The sequence below is a fragment of the Delphinus delphis genome, chromosome 11, assembly GCF_949987515.2.
Source record: "Delphinus delphis chromosome 11, mDelDel1.2, whole genome shotgun sequence".
In the NCBI taxonomy this organism is placed as follows: domain Eukaryota; kingdom Metazoa; phylum Chordata; class Mammalia; order Artiodactyla; family Delphinidae; genus Delphinus; species Delphinus delphis.
Window position 1 is genome coordinate 29,082,667 of NC_082693.1, and position 18,244 is coordinate 29,100,910.

Consider the following 18,244-nt stretch of genomic DNA (forward strand, 5'->3'; position numbering starts at 1 on the left):
TTGAACTTTGTGGAAAATCTCATCCTTGTAAGAGCAAGGAAAAGAAAATATAGCTTTTACTATATTCTTTGAAAGCATTATTTAATTCTGTTACTGGCCAATCTTTATTTCCAGGAATAATTATAAATAAGTCAAAATAAATAAAATTAGCTATCTTAAAGTTTTGAGAGTCATTTCCCTCTTTACCCAATTTTTTTGTGATCATGCTAATAACCAAGAATAGAAAAAAGGAAAATGTAAACTAGAAAAAAGTTGAATTTGGAAGAGATTACAAAAACCTTTAAATCAAAAGAAGAAAATTCATGTTACCTTTATTTAAGCATGCCCCAATAAAGAAACTATGGAAAGAGCTTTAAGAAAACAATTTTGACACCTTAACTGTGTAGAAGATCATGTAGACTGAATTCAAGCTTCATGTAAGTAATATGACCATAATAAGGAAAATATGTCCTATTGCAATTTGGTCTATAAATATTCTGCCCATGTCATTGTAAGATGATTGACAAAATTCTTCTGGGAAACATATGGTTTACTGAGTTATAACAATGTTAATACCACCTGTGTCCCTAATTAGAACGTTTTGATTTAGTTAATCCTTAAAGATCAAAGTCATGCTCATTACTTGTTACCAGGGCTAAGTTAATCACATAATAATGAGTAATATCAAGATGTCAAAATCACTAGAACTTCTGAGGCTAACTGCATATAAAAAGGATCAAATAAATATACTTATCGTGGTCCGCTAAAGCACAATTAAGTACATATTTCTATTTTTCCCCATAGTATATTGCCAGTTCCAGGCCCAATGCCTAGAACCCTCTGGGCACATAGCAGGCATTTAAAACTTAATGTATAAATAAATGACTGAATGTAGTATGAGGTTCCACCTATACAAGAAGCAATAAAGTCAGAGGATCAGTGAAGTGGACAGATGAAATTACAGAATATACTGATGAGATGATTCATATTTCAAAAACAAGAAATGACTTTTTTTTACCCCTGCTCCTAGGTTTTCTGTAATTTGGTGGGAAAAAGTAAATCCAGTGAATCTAGTATACAGACTGAAAGCAATGAGTGACCCCCATGGAGCTGAGTAATGCCTAGATCTATTTCAGTTTAGTTATACTAGTATTTTCCAACCCTGCACATATGAGAATCACCTAGAGAGAAGTAGAAATGAAAACCCCAATACCAGTGCTTCATCTCTAATAATTTGGTTATTTATTTTGGGGTGTGTCACATGCATGAGTATTTTTAGAAGGACCTCATCTCAGATCATTTGGAAGTATAGCTTGGGTGAGAAATAAAATTTAGCCAGTTGAAGGAAATAAGAATTTCTAACCAGATGTGGGGAATAGTGTGAAGAAAAAAATACAAACATGAAACTTTACAATATAAGTATTGCAGCATCATGGTTGTGGAGGAAAGTGGAGAGTTCCCAGAGATGAAGCTGAGAAAGAAGAGCACAGAGGAATTTGTTTTAAATATTTAGAGGTCAGGCTTTTACTGTAGACACCAGAAAGGAATATAAGGATTTCCATTAAAAGAATGGCAGAGTTATTAGGCTGCACTTTCTCGTAGATGTTGTGGCTGCATTTGGTAAGTTAGTACCTTACTTGGGAGTTTTATAATACTATAAATAAGAGACAATATTACCTGACTTCAGGATAAGGATAAAGACAGTGAGAAATGAATAAAACTACATATGTATATGTACATATTTTTATTAAGTTAAATTGGTAAATTCAACTTAATTTATCTGGAGAGACTAGTTTCTAATTTGAATGAGTGAGCATATAATATTATAATTAACTGAGTATTCCTACTAATATTAATGGTAATTTACTGATGTCAAGTTTCAGAGGCTATAAATGTTCGAGCTTCAGTCTGTATAAATCTGAAATGCAGGTTGTTAACCATTACCTTATTTACTTTTAAAAATTATCTCCTTTTGTCAGAGAAAGGGGGGATAATATATTGATAGAAGGACATGGAAATGCCAAGTGTATTAGTTTTCTATTGCTGCACAGCAAATTAACTTAAACAGTGGCTTAAACAAATCTATTACCTCACAGCTAACCCATGAACAACAGGGGTTTGAACGGAGCTGGTCCACTTATATGCTGATGTTTTTCAATAGTAAATACTGCAGTACTACACAATCCCTGGTTGATTAAATCTGCTAATACAGAACTGTAGCTAGGGAGGAATCACATATATGGAGGGTCCACACTAAGTTAAACGTGGATTTAATTTAGAGTGGACCCTCTTTGCACCTCACTAACTCCTGCATTGTTGAAGTGCATTGTTAAGTGGTTTAGAAGTCTAGGCCCAAGTGGCTGGATTGGGTCTTATATGTCCCCAAATTAAGGTGTACCCAGCTGAGCTCTTACCTGAAGGATCTGAGGAAGAATCAGATTACAAGCTCATTCCTCCTGCTGATTTAATTCTGTTTCTTGTGACTGTAGTTCTTAGGTACCTGTCTCATTGCTATTGGGTGAGAGCTTCTCTATGCTCAGATGCTGCCTGTACTCCTTTTCATGTGTCATCCCCATATTCAAAGGCAGCAATATGTACCAAGTCCATCCTGTGTTTCAAATCTCTTTAAGTTCTGCGGTTGCTACTGCATCTGACTTCCTTTTCTGCTACAAAACAGAGAAAAGTCTCTGCTTTTATGGACTCATGTTATTAGACCAGACCAAACCAGTTAATCTGTATTTTAAGATTGACTTTGGAATTTAATTATACCTGTAAAATCCCTTCACAGCAGTACCTAGATTAGTGTTTAACTGAATAACCAAGGGATAGGAATCTTGGAAGTGGTGGGGGCCATTTATTAAATTATGCCTACAAGATACAATTATACACACAAGTATACAAAGAGTTAAGATTCATCAGCTTTTAGTCAGTGATATAAATTTTTGGAGTAAATAAATTTGTACAAGATGACTATTCAGATGGTCGAAAGAGATAGAATTGTGCCAGCCCGAGGAACACTAATTGCAGGTATAGCAACAGAGTTAACAAAGAGTCTAAATAAAGATAGTTGATCAAGGAGGGCATGTTTATTTTCATCCTGGAAGCTAAGGTGGAGAGCATTTTTTAAAGGTTAGATCAATTTCCTATGTCAAATGCTGAAAAACATTAAATAAGAATTCACAAGCAAATGCTGGATTTGGTCATTAATTATTCCAGTGATAGCTGAGTAACAGACATAATGAAATTCAGAAGCTGAACATTAGGAGGTCAAGAATATAGATTTGATAGGATTTGAAGTGGACTAATTTTTGAGAACCTTAAATAAGATGGGGAAGTCTTAAAGCAGTATTTAGATTCAATCCTGAATCTAATTCCAAGTGAGGGCCCGATAATATACCTGACACGTCTCCCTTTTGAAATAAAAGGTTTCTTAAGAAGTCAAAAGAATCTGCCCATCTACTCACTCACCTATCCACTCATCCACTCCCTATCTACCCTTTAGCCATGCATGCATCAAGCTCTAAGAAATAGAGAACGATTCTTTTATTTCATTAAATATTTTAAAAATACAGTGACTGGTACTGAATTATGAGAATTCTTCATAATTTATAATGGTAAATGATGGATCTAATCTAAATAAGATTTTAAACAATTTTTTTATGCAGATAGACTTTGTAAAATTAAAATGATACTTTCTAGAAGCACTAGGAGGGGAGCTGAAGGTGGCTATTTCTCACCAATGGTGTAAAGGGTACAGGAGAAAAGTTATCTTTCATACTGTGCTTCCATGTCACTCTTTTATAAAAATGTTTATGTGCATTATTTCTATAAGTTGGAAAATAATCCACAAAGGGTAAAGTTGGGGAGAAAAGCATTAAATTACATACATTCCATTGAGTTGACTTAATTTTGTTTGAAAGAGTATTTTACTATTTTCTTACATTATAATTAACAATATAATCATTATCTCTGTGGTAAATTTGAGTTATCTTGTTCTTGTCAGATCATGGTTGCAACTGTCCTTTTATGTTATTACTGGGCATGAAGCACCATGAGACACTCTGGTAAAATCTTTGAATTTTCATATAATTCTCCCTTTCTAGTGCAAATTAGTAGCAGCAAATATATTTTTTCATGATAATAAGAGTGTATTTTCTCATAAGGATAACAGCTCATCTACTGGTATGAGTACTTAAAATATGACCAGAAAGTAGGGGGTAACTAGAAGGTTAGAAGTAACTATTTCCTACTAGAAACATCTACTCTTGGGAATCAGAATCTCTAGTCCACCAGCACAGTAACAAGGACGGAAGTACAAATTTCCCATGTTACTCAATGGTGTGATGGTGGGATCAGCTACTCCTACTGTAGCCTTTAGTTCCTAAACTTTTTTTTTTTTAAACGTACTGTGGTCACAGGACCATGTGATGGCCAACAGTTAAAAGTTTATTCCTCATCTTGAGAACAGCAGTCAAAACTTTCAGGGTGTCTTCATAATACCTTGGTTGTGTCTTAGGGTAATTCCAGTGTTCTATTAATCTGTCAGCTTCTAGGCAATAAAGTATACAGTAGGACCAGAGTATCCCATGGACATATGTCATTGTCATATCTCATGCACCCTTAGTCTGAGGTAATATTATGCAGGATGTCATGATGTTAGTTGGATGCTTTCTGAGTCCTAAGTTGGAAGTACTAAGGCTCTCTCTGATGCTATCAGGTCCAATATACTGCAGTAGTGATATAGACAGTCTATATGCTTGTTTTCTTCAATAGCCCATCTGACTCTAGTTAATGCTCTTTGGAACAACTTACTGATATCCCCTGGACCTTTTTCATGCCTATCCCAAATGTACCATTTCCATTTTATAATGGATTGGTACTATTTTTAATCAATCTCATGACTTGGGTCTGACTATACAGTTCATAATGGAACCTCTGGTCATATAATAATTTTCAGTCATATTATCAAGCCTTTAGTTTTTACTTGGGCCTTGTGGCAGGCTTAAAGCTGCTTTACAGGGAGTAATTATCAATTTCAGATGGCAGGATCTCACTCCAGAACCCTAGGTAGCTTTATTAAGGCTATGAGAGACTCTACACTACATTTTTATCTGTCTTAGATACTTCCAGCACCACGAACTATAGTGACTTAAGTAATCAAACGGTGAGGGTCATGTATACTGAGGCATTAACGTGCTGCATACCCCTCTTTTGTTCTGGTTCCATTGAAAACTGAGAAGTAACCAAATCACTTGCTGAATGGGTCCAATCTATATTCCAAAATTTACTGAGCTCTCTCCAAAACTTAGTAGGCTTAAGTGTTGTTCTTTGTTTGTAGAAGGTACAAAGCATAATATCTTTACCTTGGATGTTTCAGCATGCCCCAAATAAACCCTCTCCCCCAAATTACCCAAAATGATAGCCCTCTGAATCTTTGTAAGATTTATTTCCCCTCTTCTCATGTACAGGTATTGTATGAGGACATCCAGACGATTTGTCACTTCTTGCTTACCAGGTCCAATTCATATCATATCATCAATAGAGTGGATTAATGTGTTCATCTGTGGGATGTCTACAATGTAGGTCCATTTGTACTATAGAGTAAATATGTCCATGGGGGCACTATCATAAACCTAAACTACCGATGTCAGATGAATGCAAAATACTCCTGCTTCTCCTTCTCAATAGGGATTGGAAGGAATATATTTGCAAATCAATAGCAACATGCCATGTGCTAGAAGTTGCACTGAATTTTTCTAGTTAACCACACTACCTGCAGCAGAAAGCAAATCTTGTGACTAAGGTTTGATTACTCTTATGGTAGCCAGACAACTCCATGATCCATCTAAGAGCATTCCTTACATCTCTTAAGTGCTTACATTATTTATGAAGCTAGTTGATACTTTTCCACCAATATCATAAATCACACTGTTTATAAAGTCTTAGAAAGTGGAGTACTTCAGTAAGCCAGGGGTTTTCAATACCTCATTTTACTATCAATAATGCAGTGTTTACTTTCATCTGGCCAGCAAGTGATATGATTTCCCCCAACCCTATCCTCAGAGTTTGCTTCCTAATACCTCTTCTGTTTCCAACTCACTTGATTTGGGTTCTCCTGCAAGCAGACCCGAGACAACAAGGATCTGAGCATTGTTTCTTTAGAAAGTGATACAATAAAATATTGGTAGGGTAGCAGGAAATAACAATGGGAAGGGAAAAAAAAGGAGAAATAAAGTATGCATTATCGAACCAGTTACCACTGTGTGCACTGAAAGGTCAGTTTCTCTGTGGTAGTCTAGGGACAATCAAATATATGCCTCAGTTCTCCCAACTAAGGAACAAGAATTATGTGGTATTTATCCACCAAATTACTAAAGTAATGAGGGTCTCTTCTGGGGGACTTATGCTCTATCACTCTGGTTTGCCTTGAATTTGGACCAGTGTACTTCTCAGCCCAGGAAAAAAAAAAAACCACCCTTAGAAAAGGATTACAGGTATTTTTCAATAGGCTGCCTTCCTCTTGTAAAGCATGGACCTGGTACCAACAGTTTGTACTACTACCAGAGAATCTAGAAATTTGTACCAGGATAGCACACAGACTGATCAGGTTTAGGGTTTGCTAGCAATAAAATAATTGACTAATTTGTATCATGAAAGGAAATGAAGGCCAGAAAGAATTAGAAAATCAGGGTAAGAAGAGATCATGTGACTAGATGCTATGATGTGAATAAAGGGACAGGAGTAATGGGAGGAATACTACAAAGAGAAGGTTATTATCACCCTCCAAACCACACAGAAAAATAGATACTTTGGGGTTTCGAGTATATGTGACATCAGTATTATATAGCTTTACAAATAACATTAGAGAATTGATAGAAATACAGGCTTTGCCTCCACAACCCCAGTTACTTTTAATGTAACAATGTCAGCTATGAAACTCTATAAGACTGCTGGGGAAGCAGTATCCATCAGAGAGCACCAGGTTTATGCTTAGCAATCAGAGGCAGCTTTGTCAGGCAGAATTAATGAAGAGCAGATTTTGGAGAAAGAACATTTTTATGTGATTACTTGTCTAGATTTATTTTTTTACATATTTTTTATTTGCTTTAAGTCAACATTCCAGAAAGCACGATTAAATTCCGGAGGGAAGTGGTCAGATACTGGATTAATAGCTGGTAACTCTGTCAGAGAATATATGAAATCACCTAAGAGAGGGCTGAATGAATCAAAAGACACATGGTTATTCTTTTAATCTAAATCCCTAGGCAAGAGGCAATGTTATAATTCCTCCTACAGCTGTTCCATCAAATATCTGTTCTATTCCTACATATTTCCAGTGAAAGGGAACAAATGACCTACCCATCACTGTAAGCATTTGATGTGTAGGTCCATAACAAAAACGATATAAAAATAGACTATATGAAATTGAAGAAATTGAATGTTAGGGTGACTTTAAAAAGTTCACAGACAAGCCATTGCATATGATATGGATGTAGCATAGTAAATAGCATTTACTTTTACAGATTTAGTGAAGGCACTGCATGCCATTAGGAAGGAAAATAGAAATAGAACCATAGACCCAGAAAAGCATACATGGGCTACAAGAATAGCTATTTGTTCAGTGCTATTGAGGAAGAGAGCTCCTAATAGGGAATCAACTATATAAGCTGCCTGGGGTCAGAATGCAAATGGTTTTGAAAATCTAAGTGGTTTAGAATTCACTCTGTAGGAAATGAGGAGTCACTGGTGGCTTTTAAATAGAGGGGTGGCATGGTTAGAAGTAAAAGTGATGTTTAGGCTTAAGAGAAAAGAGAGAGAAGATGCAATGAGAGCATGTAATCACAAAATTATTTAGCGGTAGAATAAAGAGAGGAGGGCAGTCTGAATGAGACAAGGCAGAATCTTTTGGAATAATTGTTTTGAACTTGTTATTTTCATTATGATTTTTTAAATTATGAAATAAAGTCCACAAGGGACATTATGAATGTTATCCCATCATAGTCTGCATACCATCTCTGACCTATGAAGATGGAATGATGGATGGTGGGGGGTTGGTACAGTGTAACTGAAAATTTCTTTCCCTGAAATCCATCACTGTATTCTACCTCTGAAACATCCCAACCCTGATCATCATCCCTGCACTGTTAGTTGTAATATTAAAAGGCATATTTTTAAATATTCATAAAGGGAATATATTAAATATATTTTATTTCCCATGAATATGTTCTTCAGTCCAAAGCCTATTTCAATGCAGTTACCTCAAAAAGAGGGATAAGAAGACAATAACAAAAAGAGTAAGTGACTATCTGGAGTTAAACTACTAAAGGCAAAAATTTTTTGATTTAGAAAATGCTGTGTATAAGACTCTTTAATAAATGCTTTTCAAGGGTGACATCAGCATCAAGACAATGTGAGATGTTCCCTTTGTCTTTTCCCTTCCATCTACAAATGGTAAAACAGGCATAACTCAAATGTGTCTTTGTCCAACATGCATGGGCAGCAGAGAATTCCATATATCTGTACACCTAAAATGTGGGTGGACTAGAAGATAGGAGGCAAAACCAGGGAAACAACAGATGCAGTGCCTGTAATCTTGGACCCCCATTTGCAGCAGCTGAACCTACAGCTCCAGAGAACCAGGAAGCATCAGGGGAGGGAGCATACACAACATTGGTCTCCTGGCTGCAGGGGTATTTGTGGTCATAGGGAACCAGATGGCAGTGGGATCTGCAGTCTCATCCCTTGAGGCACCTGCAAGTCCAACCTCCCCCATCTGCAGTGGTGGTGCCCACAAACCTGACAACCTTGGTCAAAGCAGAGACACCCCTACCCTGGCTTTCCCTCCACATTCTCCCTTTTCTTGCAGTGGTGGAGCCTGTTACCCAGGAGACCCCAGATGGAGTGAAGGTGTCCACCATCCCGGTGCCCCAGGTGGCAACACCAGTAACACTAGCAGCAGCAAGACAATATGATTTCAGAGGTATAAGCAGTGACAAGGGTTCCAGAAAACACCTCTGACAAAGACGGTAGGTGGTGGAAAGTACCCATTCTGAAATACGGCCAGAGGCAACTCAGGTAAGACAAACTTAATTTGTGCTATACCGCTGCCTACTGAAAAACAAAAGAAAGACCTCTAATTACTAGCATGATAAATTCTTAGAATTAAAAAAAAAAAGGGCTTCCCTGGTGGCACAGTGGTTGAGAGTCCGCCTGCTGATGCAGGGGACACGGGTTCGTGCTGTGGTCCAGGAAGATCCCACATGCTGTGGAGCGGCTAGGCCCATGAGCCATGGCCACTGAGCCTGCGTGTCCGGAGCCTGTGCTCCGCAATGGGAGAGGCCACAACAGTGAGAGGCCCGTGTACCGCACCAAAAAAAAAAAAAAAAAAAGTTTACCCTAAGAAGAAAGGTGATTACTACTTTATATGTGCCAGCAGAGTAACAACTCATCAAGCATGAAGAGCCACAATAACATGGTATTACAAAAGGAAAATGACAATTCTCCAGAAACCAAACAAAGTCATGGAATATGATGATCTAACGAACCAAGAATTCAAAATAGCTCTCATATGGAAACTCAAAGAGCTACAAGAAAACTCAGAAAGGCAGTTCAATGAGCTCAGGAATAAAATTAATGAACAGAAGAAATACTTTACTAAAGATATTGAAACTCTAAAAATAACCAAATAAATTCTGGAGCTGGAGAACTCAATGAGATGGAAGAATGCATTAAAAAGCACTGGAAATAAAGCAGACCATATAGAAGAGAAAATTCGTGAGCTCTATGAAAACTATTCCACTCTGTTAGGAAGAGCAATATTAGAATAATGGATAGCCAGAAGGAAAAGAGAGGGAGAAAGTAACAGTATATTTAAAGAAATAGTTTGATAGTTTGATAATTTGATAAAACTATAAAGGAAGAGGAAAAACATGGGAATTGTTATGGCAAATGAAGATAAAATAGTTATTTTCTGCTGATACCATCTTGTCTATGAGAGGTTTTATACAAATCTCATGGTAACCACAAAACATAAATCTAGAGAAGAGACATAAAACATAAGAGGAAACAGAAAAATCAGTTGAAAAAAACTGAGAAAAATCATAGAAAACCATCAAACTAAATGGCAGACAAACACAAGGAAAAATGGACAATGAAGATATAGAGCAACCAGAAGATAAAATGAAGTACTACGATCTCATCTATCAATAATCACCTGAAATGTAAAGGGAGTGAATTAGCCAATCAAAAGACACAGAGTGACTGAATGGATTAAAAAAAGACCCAATTATATGTTGCTTCCAGGAGACTCACACCAGCTCTAAAGAAAAACATAGGCTCACATTTAATGGATGAAAGATAGCACTCCAAGCAAATGGCAGTCAAAATAAAGTGAGTGTAGCCATACTCATTAGACAAAATAGACTTCAAGCCAAACAAGGTAACAAGAGACAAAGATGAATGTTATATAATAAGAAAGGAGACAATTCATCAAGAAAATATAACAGTTAATATATATGCACCAAACATAAAAGCACTAAAATATATAAAGCAATTATTAACAGAAATAAAGGGAGAAATTGACAGTGACACACTAATTGTAGGGGACTTTTTGCAACCCACTTACATCAATGGATGGATCATCCAGATGGAAGGTCCACAGAAAACAGTGGGCTTAAATGAAAGATTAGATCAGATAGTTTTAAGAGATTTATACAGAAAATTTCATCCAAATGCAATAGAATACACATTTTTCTCAAGTGCACATGGAACATTATCAAGGATAGATCATATGCTGGAACACAAAACAAAGAAGACAAATTATATAAAGCATGTTTTCAGATCATAATGAAATGAAACTAAAAATCACCTACAGGAAGAAAACTGGAAAAGTCACAAATAGGTGGAGACTGAACAACTATTGGGTTAAGAAAAAAATCAAAGGAGAAATAAAAAAATGCCTGAAGACAAATGAAAATATGACATCAAAATCTATAGGATGCATCAACAGCAGTACTAAGATGGAAGTTTATTGTAATACAGACCAACCTCAAGAAATAAGAAAAATCTCAAACAATCTTACCTTACACCTAAAGGAACTAGAAAGAGAAGAACAAATGAAGCCCAAAGTCAGTAGAAGGAAGGAAACAATAAAGATCAGAGTGCAATTGAACACACACACACACACACACACAAGCACATGCACACACACACATTGCAGGCCAATATCTTGTATGACATAGGTATAAACATCCTCAATAAAGTATAGGAAAACAGAATTCAGCAATACATTAAAAGGATCATACACCATGATCAAATGGGATTTATCCCAGGGATGCAAGGATAGTTCAACATCTGCAAAGTCAATCAACATGATACACTACATTAACAAAATTAAGGATAAAAACAATATCACTTCAACCGATGCAGAAAAAGCATTTGACCAGATTCAAATACCCATTTATGATACTCAATAAAATGGGTATAAAAGGAACTTAACATAATAAAGGTCATATATGAAAAACACACAGCCAACATCACACTTAGTGCAAAACTGAAAGCTATCCATCCAAGATCAGGAACAAGACAAGAATGCCCACTCTTGCCACTTTCATTAAACAGAGTATTGGAAGTCCTAACCAGAGCAATTAGGCAAGAAAAATAAAGGGTATTTCAGTCAGAAAGTTGAACTGTCACTATTTGCAAGTGACATGATTTTATATATAGAAAACTTTAAAGACTCCACCAAAAATACTATCAGAAATAATAAACAAATACAGTAAAGTTTCAGGGTAAAGAAACCAATATACTAATACCTGTTTCATTTCTATACACTAATAAACCAACAGAAGGAAGTTAACAATCCCATTTACAATTGCAACAAAAAGAATACCTTGGAGTAAATATAACCAAGGAGTTAAAAGACCCGTACACAGAAAACTATAAGACATTGCTGAAAGAAACTGAAGATGACACAAAGAAATGTAAAAATATATCGTGCTCATGGATTAGAAGAATACTGTTAAAATGTTCATATTACCTAAAGCAATATATAGATTCAATGCAATCCCTATCAAATTTCAAAGACAACTTTCACAGAACCAGAACAAAAAAACTTAAAATTTATATGGAACCACAAGAGAACCCAAATAGTCAAAGCAATCCTGAGGGGAAAAAGCCAGAGGTATAACACACCCTGATTTTAAATTATATTACAGAGTTATACTAATCAAAAGAGCATGGTATTGGCAGACACATAGATCAGTGAAACAGAATTGAGGGCCCAGAAATAAACCTAGATATATATATGAACAACTTATAACAAAGGAGCAAAATACACACAAGGAGAAACGATAGTCTCTTTAATAAATGATTGGGAAAGCTGGACAGCCATGTTCAAAAGAATGAAACTTGACCACTATCCCATACTACACAAAAAATTTAACTCAAAGTGAATTAAAGACTTGAATGTAAGACCTGTAACCATAAAGCTCCTAGAAGAAAACATAGGCAGTACACTATGACATTGATCTAGCAATATCATTCTGGGTATGTCTTCTCTGGCAAGGAAAACAAAAGCAAAAATAAATAAATGGGACTACAAACTGAAAAGCTTGTGCACAGCAAAGAAAACCATCAACAAAATGAATCGACAACCTAATTAAAAGATATTTGGGAAAAGATATTTGCAAATCATATCTGAAAGGGACTTGATAGCCTAAATATATAAATAACACATACCAAAAACATTTTTTTAATTGGTAGAGAAACAGAATAGATATTTTTCCAAAGAAGACATACAGGTGGCCAACTCTACAGATGCTGGACGTCACAAATTTTTAGGGAAACTCAAATCAAAACCACAATGAAATATCCCCTTACCCCCTTTAGAATGACTATTATCAAAAAGGCCAGAAATAACAGTGTTGGAGAAGATGTGGAGAAAAATTAATCTTCATACACTGCTGGTGGGAATGTAAATTGGTGCAGCCACTATAAAAAACACTGTGGAGTTTCCTCACAAAATTAAGAATAGAGCCACCATATTACCCAGCTCTTTCACTTCTGGATATTTATCCAAATAATACAAGAACACAAATTCAAAAAAAATATGCACTCTTACGTTCATTGCAGCACTATTTACAATAGCCAAGATGTGAAAACAACCTAAGTGGGTGACAGATGAATGGATAAAATAGATGTGGTATATGTACACAATGTAACACTACTCAGCCATAAGAAAGATGAAATCTTGCCATTTGTGACAACGTGGATAGACCTCAGGCTAAATGAAGTAAGTCAGATGAAGAAAGATAAATACCACATGATTTCACTCATAGGTGAAATTTGTTCTTAAAAAAAGGATGAACAAACCAAAACAAAAACAGATACTGAGAACAAAGTAGTGGTTACCAGAGGAAAAGGTGGTAGGGGGAAGGTGAAATGGGTAAAGGGGGTCAACTGTATGGGAAGGGATGGAGACTAAATCGTTGGTGGTGAGCACATTGTAATTTATACAGAGGTCAAAATATAATATCGTACACATGAAACTTATATAATGTTATAAACCAAAAAAATCTGAAAACAAAAATAAACTAATGCTTTTGACCATATTAGATTGTGGTCATCGTGATTTTGCGTGTTTAGGCACATGGTTATCTAAGTCAATTAGTCAACTCATGGACTATGCCATGAGTATGCAGTAAGCTATTTTATCTGAGAATGATTTTTCATGTATTTATCATAACAGTAATTGCACATGCTATTTCAATATCTTAATGATTCTAATTTATGTATCCTGTAATATACTATATTACATATATATACTATATAATATATTATATAGTATACTATTATACCACTATATATACTATACTAATTGCTTTGATTTGTGATTTGATACTATGATAATCCTGTGTTTTGAAAATTGGGTCTGTTGGCATAGTATAATGTAAAAAATTTTTTTATTCATGTTTTTCCCCAGACACTAAAGAGTTTATGACCAAGACCAAAAACAAACTGCAAATGAAATATAATACATATTTTCAATAAATATAACTTGTACTTTGTAATATAACCATAGAAGTTATACCAATTCAGCAGCCTATGTGTCTAATAAAGTAACTGTTTAGCATTATCACTGTCTTTTGAAACATTTTATGTATGCCAGTAAACATTGTCAACTCTTTCATCAATGCAAAAGGTTATATAACTGTAGCTTTAAACAGAATTTATGCAAGGAAACTATGAAAATCCTCTGATCCGACTCCTGGTTGATTTGTCCTCGGTACAAGATGCAGTCCCAATATCCCGGTTTTATTCCCACATTTTCTTTTAGTTCCTCTCCCTCTCTTCCCATCCATAATCTCTCTCAAGATAAAGATATTGCAAACATGGAAGAGTGAACACTAGTTATTAAATTTTTATCTACTAAGCAGGATAAGGTTATACAGAAGGGTATATTTTTAGGTGAGGTGATAAAGGGAAGATCTCTCTGAAGAGGTGAGGTTAAGAGACATGTAACTAAGGAGGAATACTATGGGAGTGTCCTAGAGTAGACTATTTTCAGCAGTCTGAAGAACAAATGCAAAGACTGTAATGACAGGGCATGCCTTGTCTGTTTACGGAGCTGCAAGATGGCTGGTTAGTCTGGTGAAAAGTAATCCAGTGGGAGAGTTAAAGGATGAGAAGCTAGATTATGTAGGGTGCAGTAGTCAATAGGAAGGACTTTTTATTCCCAGTGTGCTGGAAGTTTGGGAGGCAGGACTAAGGAGGAGAATAACATGATCTAATTGACATTTGAAAAGATGCATTCTGGTTGTGTGAAAAACTGATTGATTGTAAAGAACTGAAGTGGGAGCATGGAGATCAATTAAAAGGTTATTGCTCAAGCCTGCATGAGATGCCTTGGGTGGCTAGGTTGGTAGGATATGACATGTGGAGAAAGAATTAGATTTAAAATTTATTGTAAAATTTAATGAAACAAGATTTGCTAATAGGCTATGCTAAGACATGAGAAAAAGATGACAATAACTCCAAGTTTTGAGGTGTGAGCAGCTTGAAAAATGACAGTGCCATTTACTGAGTTAGGAAACACTGGGAAAGTACATACAGGTTAAGTTCATGATGTCTCTTCAACATCCAAGACAGTTAGATGTATGATTCTGGAGTGCAGGGAGACTTCCACAATAGATGTTTGAGGGATAGCAACATATCTGGGGTAGACTGAGGAGATATTGCAACAAGGGCCTTAAATGGAGAAAGGAGAGAAGAGAAAGGAGGTGAGGACTGAATTCTGGGAGATGCTGAACTTAATAGGTGGGGGGGTGTCTTAAAGATGGGAAGGGCTTATCAGGGAAGGATGAGAATAAAATCTCAGTGAGATATGAGAAAAATCAAGAGCATTTTTTGTTTTTGTTTTTTTGTTGTTGTTGTTTGGTTGGTTTTTTTGTTTGTTTGTTTGTTTTTTGCGGTACGCGGGCCTCTCACTGTTGTGGCCTCTCCCGTTGCGGAGCACAGGCTCCGGACGCGCAGGCTCAGCAGCCATGGCTCACGGGCTCAGCCGCTCCGCGGCATGTGGGATCTTCCCGGACCAGGGCACGAACCCGTGTCCCCTGCATCGGCAAGCGGACTCTCAACCACTGTGCCACCAGGGAAGCCCCTCAAGAGCATTTTGTATCCCAGTGTTTCAGTATTCATTTCACCCTTACAGCCACTCTGGATGAGAGAATAGATAGCTATTTTATTTTTACCTATTGGGTAAACACTTGAGATTCAGAAAGGTTAGACATATCCATTATTATAAAGTTAGTAAGTAGTAAAAACATGCCAAGAACAACATGTCTTCTGAGGCCTAGACCAAAAACCTCAACTGAAAAGAAAAATGTCTTAAATAAAATTTAAAATCTTATGAGTAGTTTTTATTTAAACAGAGAAAATTATTTTATCAGCAGACCTCAGTAAAAGCTTAAATTTATAGCCTTTGAAGAAAGTACTTAAATTTTATCGATGACAGATGCCTTTCCCAGAAGGGAGAAGGAAGCCTATAGCTCATCTTTTTATTCCAGGGCCAATGTGTCTGAAACATTCCAGTATAAAAAGTGGCTGTCCTATAATATAAACTAGCATAATTAATAGAGTAGACAAAAGCAGGATTACTTCTTTCATAGAGGAAATTCCACAGGGGCCTAGAAGACAGAATAGTAATGTTAAATATTTCTTAAAGTATGTGTAGGTCAATAGATTTCCCAACATATATATCCAGATTTGATAAAGATCAAAAGGAGAATTTAACTACCAAACAAAATCAACTAAAAAAAGAGTAAAATTAAGTAACATTTTTTTCTTGGCATCATTAGTCTCTTCTAAAATATCAAAATATGAAAAATAGAGTTCTCTTTTATTATGGTTTTGAATTATATTTAAAATTTAATCAGATACTTAATTCTTTAATATGAAAAATGGGAAAATTAGAAATATAATAATTCACTACCACTTATCTCATCTGCAAATCTGTTAGTGTTGTTTCATGTTTTGTATGATTATGCCTATAATGTTTATATTTTTAAAATATAACTTTGATTTTTCTATAATTAAATGAATATGGTATTTATACCACTGTTTCAAAGTTTATGCATTCCTGACTTTATCTTAGATTGTCTGCATTTTGCTAAGGAGAACAAAAAATGCTGCTGTACTTAGTTTCTGCAGTTTTAGAATTTCTAAACGTTGTGTCAGTATTTGAGCAAAAATGATTTGTTTTTCATAGGCAACACATTTATTCTTTCAACAGCTATAAAACTGGGTTCATTTTCTCTGTGCTTTGAATGGTATATATGAGAAGCCCAAATCTAGTGTATGAGTTTTTTTTTCTCCAGCTGGGATGTCTCTACAATTTCTTTTTCTTTAAAGGTCAAAAAATTAGCTCTATATGTCAGAGTTTTTAGACCTCAATTAATTTTTTTTGTTATAGAAAGTGCTATTTCCCACTGTAAATGAAAATGTTTCCTCATTAGAGGCAAATACTTCTAGCAGCTTAGGGTTTAATCCTTCCTGATTCCTAATATATTATTTCTACAATTTGTCAGTACCCCAAATCCTTATATTGTATTGGTATTTTCTGTCTTTGCTAGCTATCTTATTTAAATTGTTATTTTATTCTGAATTCTTTGTAATTTTTATTAAGATGTCCTGGGTACCACTTCTGGAAATGTGTTGCAAGTACATAGTTCAGAGTGAATTAGGTTACAGCATACCCTTCTAAAATTAGATATTAAAAAGTCAGTAGGGTCATCACTGGACAAAGTGTACACCAGTGGTCAATCAATAAATATCATGTTAAGCTTCAAAGTTAGTGAGCAAAGAAAAAAACAGGGTTTTCGTTCCTGGTTATTGTTGCACTATTTCCAAGAATAACTAATTTACATATCTAAACATGCACATGGAAAACGATTGTGAATTTCTACAATATTCCCAATTTTGGAAAGGAAAGTAAATAATTATAATTCTCTTTTGCTGTCTTACAACAGTATGAGTTTAAGTTATGTATGTGTGTTAGCATGTGTGTGTGAACACTTATCTATGCATACTCAGTGAAAATGGGATATGGACAGTGGAACCTTGGGGAAAAAACTAAATTAAATTACTTCCAGAACCATCGGCTCCAGATCCCTAAATTGAGGAAGCAGAGCAAGTTCATAACACAGGTGAAATTCTCACAGATACAGCTTCTACTAAAGTGTAAAAAAACTAGAATATATAATCATAGTTTTTTATTACCTTTTCTCTATTAATTAATTGGTTCCTTTAAGATCATTTTGTGTGTGTATGTTTGTATTGTCTTCATTCTTCCTTTGTTCTGGTAACCCTAAATATTTCTACATCAGATTAGTCAATTATAATCGATAGCATCTCTTTTTTTTTTTTTTTTTTTTTACTATAATTGAACTCTACCCTGGATGAATGGGAAGGAGTATAAGCCTGAAGGCTTCCTCATAACGTTCAGACAGGCTGCCCACACATCAGATTCCAGATGAAGAAAAATCCTATAACCCTCGCTCACAGAACCTCAAGCTCCTAATGCTTAGGTTGATCATGTTCATGAGAAGGTATTTTTACAGATTCAACCATTATTGCTAGTATAGGTATCAGACACTATTGCTTTATGTAAAGGAGTTATGGAATTGATGAGACTGAACCTTACAACATATCTATAGGAAGTTCATTTATTCTCTCAATGCTATGGTGAATGAAACTGTTTTAATTTTCT